Genomic DNA, 12,064 nt, shown 5'->3' on the forward strand with positions numbered 1-12,064 from the left:
AATTTTCCCTTTCCTTTGTGTGTATGCCATTTGTTAGCCTGACTGAGAATCGTTTGTTGTTTTTCTTTTTTTAATTCATAGTGTATTTTTTTTAGTAATAATTGCACAAGACATTACCCAAGTACAGAGAGAGTGGATACAGGGATAGAGAGAGGAAGGAAGAGAGAAAAGGAGACAGGAACATTGATCCGTTCCTGTGTGTGCCCCGACTGGGGATCGAACCCTCAACCTGGGAGCGTTGGGAGGATGTGCTAAGCAACGGAGCTATCCCGCCAGGGCCAGGGTCCAGCCAGGACCAGAGAGGGTGTCCTGTTGAAAGCATAACACAAGCCCCTGTCAAAATGACTAGAAAATATGATACTATTCATTAACTTTGTTTTAAATTTGTAAGATTAAGAATTTGAGCTCATAAAAGAAAACATCAATAGAGGCCACGTGACAGATGACAAAGTTTCAGAGCAGAATAGGTCCTGTGAAACATACTGCTGGGATCAAGGAATACTTGAAAGGGTGTCCTGTGCCCCACAGAATAGGTCCTGTGAAACATACTGCTGGGATCAGGGAATACTTGAAAAGGTGTCCTGTGCCCCACATTACTAGTTTGAGGGCTGTAAGGGGAGCCCCCAAAGTGAGGAGTTTGGCTTCGGAAATGGTAGCCTTGTAGTGTCATGAACAGGAGATATGTAAAGGTTAGAAAATAGTTACATCTGCTTGCTGTTCTCTCTCTCTGAATGGCTCCCTGGCCTTTACTTTGAAATGTAGCAGAAAGTTTACCTTTGCAGGGTGTAGAAGAAAGCTTACCTTGGAGTGGGGGTGGGGGTGGGAGGAACCTGACAAATTAGGGGAGTTTAAATCCCAATCATTTATAAAAGTCTACCCACAGGATTTACTGTGAAAAGTCAAGGCCTACAAATTAACTAGAAACTTAGTTCACCCATCTTCATCTTTACTTTGTAATCCTGAGAAAATAGGGAGTCTTTCCACAGACGATTCAGAGGCTCCAGGACTGGGCTCTTCCTGGGAGACACCTGCCCCCTCTGCCTTGAAGATTTACCGAGGACTCCAGAGAGAATGGGGCTGACCAGGCCTGTGCTGCATCAGAAGAACTTGCAGAGGAGACGGAAGTTCCTCCTGCTCGTTGTTACTAAGAGCAGGGACTCTCTCCTTCTGTTTCTTTTGCCCCCCCCCCCCACCTCTGTACCGACCGGCAACACCAGGAGAGTGTTAAGGCAGCTCTGTGGACAGAATTCCCCTGCCTTCTCAGGCTGCTGGTTTCTCTGCTTAAAGACACTTACATCCCACTAAGACCAGGTTGTGTTTGATGGGCTGAGCTTCCCAGAACCCGGGCTTGTTCCAGTAACAGAAGTAGAGTGGTTGAAACTCATGTCGCTTTCTGAAACTCCTGGTCAGATATTTCAACTTAAATGCTCCGGGGATGACAAAATTCACTATTTCTGTACTAATCCTATTTTTATTTGCTCTGACATTCCTTAGTTACCTCTCTTTGCATTGATTTCTTTTTACTTGTTTTTCTTATATTACTACAGTCTGCTTAAGAGTTAACCTTGTACCACTTTACATAAAATTGAGCTTTTGTACTTACCTACATAAATACAATGTTATGTGCTCTTCATTTTGTTGTTGTAGATAACGGCTTATCTATTGTCACATCTCTTCAGGTTTGGAGAATTTTCTTTAGCCATTTATTTCCGTACAGGCTGTTCCTGCAGGAACAAATGATAGGTTCCTGCAGGTTTGAAAGTGTTTAAGCATTTGTATGCACAGAGAGGTAAAAATAAATACCTTATTAAGACAAACATCTGCCTAAGTTCCATTTAATAGGTAAATGTAGCTGTTCTAATTTAAATACAAATTCAACTTAAGAACAAAATTACAGAGCCTGTCCCATTTGTGACCCAGGGACTGCCTATTCTGCCTTACAACTGGAAACAAATTCAGCTATTTGTATATCTGGGGAAAGATATAAAACAAGTTTCGACACGTAAGCACATGTTTATTTGGCGCATGTGTACCTCTATTTGTATCACTTAATGTATACATACTGACGTAGCAAATTAACTAAATCAAAGTTGACCCACGTTAGTCTTATGTGTGAAGCGATAGTGTACCCATGGCTACTGATAAAGTTCATTTACGCCACTGTAATTTTTACGAATTTCAACAAGGAAGAAATGCTACAGAAGCATGTCTGTCGCATCCACCATATTCCCCGGACTTAGCGCCCTCCGACTATCGCTTGTTTTTGTCCTTACAAAATTTTTTGAAGGGCAAAAAATTCAAAAATGAAGAAGATATCAAATAAACACTGGTTCAATTTTTCACATCAAAAGATAAAACATTTTTCAAAAATGGGATATACAAATTGCTCTCATGCTGGCAAGAAATCATTAATAATAATGCCAATTATATTATTTAATAAGGTTTATTGACAGTAAGAAAAATTTGTATTTTGTTTTATTCCAAAAATGGACAGAACTTTCCGGTAGACCATATATATATATATATATATATGTATATACACACATATATATATTGTATAGATTTTTTTAATAGGATCTTCACTGGGTATAGAATTCTGCGTGGAAAGATCTTTTTTCCCCTATAAGTTTTGATTTCCATTTTTATCGTATTTATGTTTCTGCTTTTAAGTTTATTTATTTATTCTGCATTTAGTCTATTTGTGGTTTTCTTTGTATTTTTTGTACTTGGCCTTCTGTGAGCACCATAATATGTAAGTTACATTTTTCATCAATTTGGGAAACTTTCAATTATTACTTTTTAAAATTACCTTCCTAATCCATTCTGTCTTTCCCTTCTGTGAGTTGAACTGAAAGGACGTTAAACCACATAATGTTACTTCAGAAGTCACCTAGACTTTGCTTACTTTTTTCCATTTTTTCTCTTTAAATTGAATAATTTTTATGGATCATTCTTCAGAATTTATTGGCCTTATTTCAGTCTTGCGTTAAGCCATTACAGATCTTACTTCTCAGTTCTAGTATTTCTTTTTGTTTCTTTTCACAGTTTCCATGTCTCTGCGGAGAGTCCACATCTGTTCATTCATTATGACCATTATTTTCTTTAAATTCTTGGACACATTTATATTCCCTGTTCTACTCTAATCCAGTATTTGTTTCACTTTGAAATCTGTTTCTACAGGCTGTTTCTTTTTTTTTGGCAATGAGTCACACAATTTACTGTTTTGTAGGCTCTATATTGATTTTATTTCTTTATTTTTTGTACAGGATGTTGTAGATAATATATTGTAAAAACTTGACTCTGATTCTGTTTCCATTCTCTGTAAAGGATTGATTCTTCTCTGGCAAACAAGACTGATCATACTGAACTTCTGGAGGCTTTGATACATGCTTTTGAAAGGCTAAGCCGATGAGATGCCTGGAAGTTTTACCAAGCCTCTCTAGCACTCAGACCCCAAACTCTACTTCCTTACAGCGCACAGCCACTGGGGTCTCTGTCCTCCAGTTTCGGCTGCTGGCATAACGGGAGTCTCCTGATACACGTACAGTTCAGTGGTCATGGTCCTTCATGGAGTGGAGGGCTGTTTACAGGTAGGTATCAATGTTCTTCCCGCTGTGTCCCCTACTTCCTGAGGTTACCGTCAATGGAAAGCCACTCGGGGAGCCTGAGAACTCCTCACTGTCATCACACATCAGTAAGACGGGAGCATTCTGTTTGACATCTCACTGTCCCGCACCCGGGTCTCTAGAACGCCCACAGGGAGAAGGAAAAGCTGTGTCAACTTGGGTCTCACTCAGTTACTGTAGTTCCTTTCTCTAACTGGTCACATTCCCCTGTGGTTTTTGGTTTGCTTTGGACTGCTCTGCAATGTCTTCAAATAGTTGTTTTCATAAATTTTTCAAGGGTCTATTATTGTTTTCTCTGGGAGAGTTATTCCAATACAAGCTAACTGATCATTATTGGAACTCTCTCACAGACTCGTAACATTTTAAAGTGGTTCATTGCTAGGAGAAGCTGAGTTGTTAGGAAGCTCTTTTTATTAAAAAAAATCTATATCCACAACACATGCTTTGTTGTTTCTTGATTTTATTCTTTGTTTCAAAAGAGAATATATTTCTCCCTTTAATGTTGTAAATGTAAGCAATGCTTTATTTTTTTTTTTTTAGTTTTTAGTGAGAGGAGGGGAGGCAGAGACAAACTCCAGCATGCACCCCAACTGGGATCCACCCGGCAAGCCCATTAGGTGGCGATGCTCTGATGATCTGGGGCCCTTGCTCTGTTGCAACCAGAGCTATTTTTTGGTACCTGAGGTGGAGGCCATGGAGCTGTCCTCAGCACCCAGGGTCAAGTCACTCCAATCGATCCATGGCTGCGGGAGGGGAAGAGAGAGAGAGAGAGAAGCAAGAGGGGGACAGGTGGAGAAGCAGATGGGCACTTCTCCTGTGTGCCCTGACTGGGAATTGAACCTGGGACGTCCACATGCTGGGCTGATGCTCTACCACTGAGCCAACAGGCCAGGGCCTATAAGCAATGCTTTTGATTAGAAGAGTCAAAATTTTTAAAATCAATACATTCAACTTAGTACACAAAAATTTATAACAACAACAACAAAAAACTAGCTAAAATGATCTTTAAAAAAATAGAGAGGAAAATAAATGCCAGAACTACACACAGAAATTGTTAAAAGTGCAATTTGATACTTAGTTCTCAGAAACAAGGCCATTGAATTTGTTCTGTTTTGTTTTTTTACAATGGCTTAATACAAAACATATAAAAAAGTCATCTATTTTCTCCACTTCTTCCTCTATCTGCTACGGAGTCTCTTTTCTCCTCATAACTGAAAAGAATATTGACTGTCTTTTTTTTTTTTTTAATTTTATGAACAATCGGATTTATTCCAACTATGTAATTTTGAATTTTGGCCTAGTGTTAAAAAAATTAATCAGTGTCACTCACTACATTAATAGAAAGAGAAAAAAAATCACAGTGTGTCACTCCTTGCAGGAAAACCATGCGGCAGCATTCAATATCCATTCATGATAAACAACAACAACAACATCAATACTCCTGAGTGAAGAAAAAAGGAAAAACACACACACACAACAAAGGCTTCTAGCATACTTGCGCTGTGAGGGAACTTTCCTAACCGAATAAAGGCTATTTACAAACCAGCCTCGGAAGAAAGTCATGCTTCATTGTACAATGTGGAAAGTTTTTTTTGTTTTGTTTTGTTTTTTGAGCCTTCAGACACTTTCATGACTTTTATATATTATATAAAAAAAAAATGCTTCTCTGGCTTCAGCTAGAAGAAGAACTTGCAGAAAGACTGGACCTAAAGCCGAGGAGGGAGTCCCCGCAGTGCAGCGTGCGGGGTGGGAGGAGCCTGCGTGCGGGGTGGGAGGAGCCTGCCGCCGAATGTCTTTCTAGGGCTCCCTGTCCAGACAGGGTTGACGGAGGGCCCCCACGAGGCTGCTTTCAGTCTCCAGTCTCCAGTCCTTCCGGACTTCCTCCTGTCTTACTTCCCCAGGCAGGTCGCAACGACCCGCAATCTGGCTTGGTTCTCCGTGCTCCGTGGAAATAATTTTGGCACAGGTCACCCGTGACCTCTGGGTTTCCAAATTCAGTGGAAACAATGCGGTCTTTCTTTACGACCCTTGAAGGCTCTCCGCTCCCTGACACCCCACACACACCCTCCCGGTTCTCATATTTTTTGCAGTTCATTGACTCTTTTGCAACTCGGGTCATATTTTTTGTTTTCTTTTTTTTTTATTTTTATTTTATTAAATTTAATGCAGTGACATTGATAAATCAGGGTACATATGTTGAGAGAAAATATCTCTAGATTATTTTGACATTTGATTGTGCTGTATACCCCTCCCCCAAAGTTAAATTGTCTTCTGTCATCTTCTATCTGGTGTTCTCTGTGCCCCTCCCCTCCCCTAACCCCTCTCTCCTTCTTCACCCCCTCCCCCCTCCCCCAACCTCCCTGTTCTCTTCTTTTTTAATTAAAAAAAAAAAAGTTTACTTGTTGATTTTAGCCAGAGAGGAAGGGAGAGAGAGGAGAGAGAGGGGCAGCAACATCAATCCGTACCTGTCTGTGCCCTGACCAGGGATGGAACTGGCAACATCTTAGCTTCCCCGCTGACTCTCTAACCCAGGGGTCGGGAACCTGTGGCTCGTGAGCCAGATGTGGCTCTTTTGATGGCTGCATCTGGCTCGCAGACAAATCTTTAATTAAAAAATAATAACGTTAAAAATATCATATAAAACATTCCCATGTATTACAATCCATTCATTTCCTACCGCTCATGTTGCGGGTGGCAGGAGCCAATCACAGCTGTCCTCCGGGACACCACCAAATTTTTATTGGATAATGTATAACGTACACGGGTCCTTGTATGGCTCTCACGGAATTACATTTTAAAATATGTGGCGTTTATGGCTCTCTCAGCCAAAAAGTTTCCTGACCCCTGCTCTAACCGACTGAGCTATCCCGTCAGGGCTTGATTAATTTTTTTAAATTTTTAAAATTTTTTATTTATTGAACTCAGATCATATTTTCTATATAAACTATCTTTTTTTGTTTTTTTCTGAAGTGAGAAGTGGGGAGGCAGACAGAGAGACTCTCGCATGTGCCAGACTGGGATCCACCTGGCATGCCCACCAGGGGGCGACGCTCAACCCATCTGGGGCGTTGCTCCGCTGCAGTTGAAGCCATTCTAGCACCTGAGGCAGAGGCCATGGAGCCATCCTCAGCACCCGGGGCCAACTTTGCTCCAATGGAGCCTTGGCTATGGGAGGGGGAGAGAGAGAGAGAGAGAGAGAGAGAGAGAGAGAGAGAGAGAGAAAGGAGAGGAAGAAGGGTGGAGAAGCAGATGGGTGATTCTCCTATGTGCCCTGGCGGGGAATCAAACCCGGGACTTCCACACGCAAGGCTGATGCTCTACTGCTGAGTCAACTGTCCAGGGCCTCTACATAAACTTTAAATGGCTATGTGCCCTTGGCTACATTACTTGGCAAGTCCTTTTTAGATAATCTCATCTTTTAAAATGTTTTAAATGACTGTCCATGTATTCAAAATTCCCAAACCTCTCTTTCCAGAGCTCACTGCCCTCAGCTAGAGACTTTTGGATGCTGTCAACTGGGTATCACAATGGCATTCCACATTCAGAACAAAGCTCATTTTAGCCCAGGCATATTTGTGTATGTTCCCTGTTTTGATTGGTAGTGCCACAATCTACTTACATTGAAACCAGGAGTTTTTCTCAAAAATTTTCTTCCTGTAACCCACTTCTAATCCATCTTGTCTCTTAAATATTTCTCCAGGAATTTTATTCTTTTTATTCCTTAATATCTGTAAGATATTCAAACTCTTCATTTTTTTCTTTTTTTTCTTCTTTTCCAAGTGAGAAGAGTGGAGATAGAGAGACAGACTGTTGCATGAGCCCCAGCCAGATCCACCCAGCAGCCCCCATCTGGGGCGGATACTCTGTCCATCTGGGGCCACTCCCAACCAAGCTATTTTTAGCACCTGAGGTGGAGGCTCCTTGGAGCCATCCTCAGGTCCTGGGGCTGATGCACTCGAACCAATCAAGCCATGGCTGTGGGAGGGGAAGAAAGAGAAAGAGAGAGAGAGAGAGACAAAGGGAAGGGAGAGAAATAGAGAAGCAGATCATTGCTTCTCCTGTGTGCCCTGACCAGGAATCAAACCCAGGACATACACATGCTGGGCCAACACTCTACCACTGAGCAACCCAGCCAGGGCCAAACTCTTCATTTTATACAGTCATCATGAAGTAACCAAAATACAATTTAAACCACATTCATCCCTTGCTTAAATTCTTCAGTGCCTCATTTTCACGTGCAGGAGGAAGCCCAGCCCTTTAGAACACACACGTGGCCCACCTGCCTCTTACTGTAGCCTTTTCTTCTGTCACTTCCCAACACAAAGTTCATCGGGACCCAGTTACTAGCAAACTCCCCATGTACAGCGGTATCTGTCCGTTCTGTGCCTTGTTTTCATACGCCCCCTTGTTCTGGAATCGTCTTCTACTTCCAGCGCCCACTTCTGCCCTTGACCCGGGTAACTCCTATTAAAGGGAGGTAGGAAGAAGCCAGCAAATAGATTTCCATTTGTTTCACTCATCTTTTTGTACCAGAACTGTGCAATTTCCTCATCTGAAAACCTTCAATAAGGAATTATATCTGCAGCTTAAAAAAGTGGAACAAGCATTTATTTTATTTTAGATTTCTCGCACCCCCACATAGAAAGAAAGGTCATGTATTTGTGTGCTTATGGATCCGTAGGTGTGTCTGTCCTTACAAAATGGACCACTAGATGGCGGTAGTGCACCTTTGCCAGTTGAACAGCTGCAGTACGTACACCAGGGGCGGGCGTGATCCCATCTTCAGAGGACCATTCTGTTTCTATGTCAATATTTTAACAAAGGATAAGGAAGCCGCGTTCACAGCACTTCAAGCCCCAGAGCTTCCACCTTCTGCACTGAAGCATTGTTTGAAAGGTACGTGTTAGGTCACCCTCACAAGATAGACTAAATAAGGCATGCTTTCTTTTTTTTTTTTTTTAATTTAACTTTTATTTATTAAACATTATTTTTTTTTTATTGATTGATTTTAGAGAGAGAAGAGAGACAGAGAGACAGACAGACAGAGGAACAGCGATCTGTTCCCCATCGGGTATCAAACTGACAACCTCTGAGCTTCAGGGACGATGCTCTAAACAACTGAGTTATCTGACCAGGGTATTTCATTTATTTATAAATAAATTGAATTTATTGGGGTGACACTAGTTAACAAACTGATGCAAGTTTCAGGTGCCCAATTCAACGACACATCTTTGTACACCGTATTGGGTGCTCACCCAGAGGTGGATTTAACGGCAGGCGCACCAGGATCGCGCCCTGGGCCCCGACTTCTGAAGGGCCCCTCACAAAATCCCAACTTGACACGTTTTTCTAATGACACTAAGTTTGGCTTCATATGTGCAATTTTAACATTAATAGTACATAATATTTTTTATTTATTTAAAACTATGGTTAACATGTATTTTTATTTCTCTCTCTCTCTCTCTCTCTCTCTTGTATTTTTCTGAAGTGAGAAGCAGGGAGGCAGAGAGACAGACTCCTGCATGTGCTGACCAGGATCCACCTGGCATGTCCACTAGGGGGCGATGCTCTGCCCATCTGGGGCCATTGCTCCATTGCCACCGGAGCCATTCTAGTGCCTGAGGTGGAGGCCATGGAGCCATCCTCAGTGCCTGGACCAACTTTGCTCCCATGGAGCCTTGGCTGCGGGAGGGGAAGAGAGAGATAGAGAAAAAGGAGAGAGGGAAGGGTGGAGAAGCAGATGGGTGCTTCCCCTGTGTGCCCTGGCTGGGAATCGAACCAGGGACTTCCACACACTGGGCCTATGCTCTACCACTGAGCCAATCGGCCAGGGCTTTCTCTCTCTTTAAGAAGCCCAATATTTTCTTCTGCGGCCAGGGCCTTAATCCCCCTTAATCCGACCTTAATCCCCCTCTGTGCTCACCCCCCCCCTTAGCCAAGTCTCCGTCTGTCCATCACCAGTTACACCCTCGGTCCCCTCCCCCCTCCTGCAATCACCACCCAGTTGTCTGTGCCCATGAATCCTCGCTCTTCTCCCTCTCTCTCGTTTTATTTTTTATTTTTTGTCTTTTTTTTTTTTTTTTTTGCTAAATGAGGCATGCATTAGACCAGGGGTTCCCAAACTTTTTACACAGGGGGCCAGTTCACTGCCCCTCAGACCATTGGAGGGCCGGACTATAAAAAAAAAAAAACTATGAACAAATCCCTATGCATACTGCACAGATCTTATTTTAAAGTAAAAAACAAAACGGGAACAAATACAATATTTAAAATAAAGAACAAGTAAATTTAAATCAACAAACTGACCAGTATTTCAATGGGAACTATGCTCCCCTCACTGACCACCAATGAAAGAGGTGCCCCTTCCTGAAGTGCTGCAAGGGCCAGATAAATGGCCTCAGGGGGCCGCATGTGGCCCGCGGGCCATAGTTTGGGGACCCCGGCATTAGACAGTCACTGAGATGCTGCTCCCTTAAAGGGGAGGGAACCGAAGAGGTCCAAGCGGGAAACTGACCAGTTTCGGGAGCCTTAAGGTATTACATGTGGTTCTTAATTGCTTCGTTCATGTTTCTGTAGCATGCGTTTCTGTCTCGGTGATTGCAGGCAGAGCGGGTTTTCATTGGCCCGTCAGCGGCTTCATTCCCGCCCCCTTCTCCTGCACAAGGACCACGGGAGGATGCTGATCAGACAGAACTCATTCCCAGGACAGGCTGCGTGGGGCCAGGTGGCTCGTACCCTGCGGGTGGTGACCACGGAGACAGAGCCCATGCTGTTTGTGGCATTACATTCCTACCCGCCAGGGTCCTCTGTGACCTGCAGGTTCGTGGTGCTCAGCTCCGCGTGGTTGCCCTGGTGGAGGATGAAGAAGCATCTGGAGTGAGTGACAGTGTTCCCGAGTGGACCCGCGTGGACCGGCCTCCCTGCCCAGGACAGGGGTGGGGACAGCCTACTGACTCTCAGTAAACGACGGAATCTACCCTTCCTTCTTGCTGTCGCTCGTTCTATTGCCGGTGACACCGGGGGCAGCACGCGTTTCCGTGGTGGCATTTGCTCAGCGCGCACCATGAGAGCCTCCGGGCATTGGTGGCACGCGCTGGAATGCTCCGCCCTGGGCGTGTTTATCCCGCACTCGTGTGGTTGTCTCTCGCCTGGAGGTGGTCAGTCCCACCCCATTCTTTGTCCAGCAGCTGCGGGGAAGGGTGTGAGGGCGGGAGGTGAGGTGGCACTGCAGGGGACAGGGAGAGCAGGGCTGTCTCCACTAATGACCTCGTCACTAGTGACAGTCGTTGGATCATTGGAGGCGCACCTGCTTTCGGAGGAGACCAGCCCCAGCCGGAGAGCAGGGCGCTGGGAACAAGGATCAGCAGCTGGACGAGGGTGGGCGGGCCCAGCAGGGGTGGGAGGGGTCAGGAACGCGTGGGACACCGTGGGCCAGGGAGCGAGGAGGCCCTGCTTCTGGAGTTAAAAAAAAATCTATTTCAATCATATACTTAAAAATATATATATTTACTTGGATACAATTTTCTTTTTTTTTCTTTTTTTTTGTATTTTTCTGAAGTGAAAAGCAGGAGGCAGACAGATTCTCGCATGCACCATTCTGGGATCCACCAGGCATGCCCACTAGGGGGCGATACTCTGCCCATCTGGGCCGTTGCTCTGTTGCAACCAGAGCCATTTTAGCGCTGAAGGTGGAGGCCATAAAGCCATCCTCAGCATCTGGGCAGACTTTGCTCCAATGGAGCCTTGGCTGCGGGAGGGGAAGAGAGAGACAGAGAGGAAGGAGAGGGGGAGGGGTGGAGAAGCAGATGGGCACTTCTCCTGTGTGCCCTGGCCGGGAATCCAACCCAGGACTTCCACACACTGGGCTGACACACTATTATTACTGAGCCAACCTGCCAGGGCCGGGATACAATTCTTCTTCCATAAAATTTACTCTTTCAAAGTGACTTCAGAAAGTTGTGCAACCATCACCACCCAGCAAGAATAATAAATAATGAGCCCAAATGCACAACAGTCTGGCTGTCATGGCAGACCATCCTTAGGCTAATGTTCCTGGCTTCCTAACACTTTTTTAAAATTGTTTTTATTTATTGATTTAAGAGAGAAAGAGAGAGAAATATCGATTTGATGTTCCACTTATTCATGCACTCCTTAGTTGATTCTTGTATGTGCCCTGACTGGGGATCAAACCTATAACCTTGATGTCCTGGGACAACGCTCTAAGCAACAAAGCTACAGGACCAGGGCCCCCTGGTCTCCTAACTCTTCAAATCCACCTCCGTCTGCTTCATGACTTTCCATCCTCTTTCTCACTCACTGGAAACTTCTGCCCTAGAGGCCTGGCGGCATTAGCATTTTGTCTGTGCTTTCTGACAGTCTGGAAGGACGTGGGCTCAGAATTGCTCACCAGCTCTCTCTCCTTTGGGTTACATCCTGGG

This window comes from Saccopteryx bilineata, chromosome 8, assembly GCF_036850765.1.
Source record: "Saccopteryx bilineata isolate mSacBil1 chromosome 8, mSacBil1_pri_phased_curated, whole genome shotgun sequence".
NCBI classification, from domain to species: Eukaryota; Metazoa; Chordata; class Mammalia; order Chiroptera; family Emballonuridae; genus Saccopteryx; species Saccopteryx bilineata.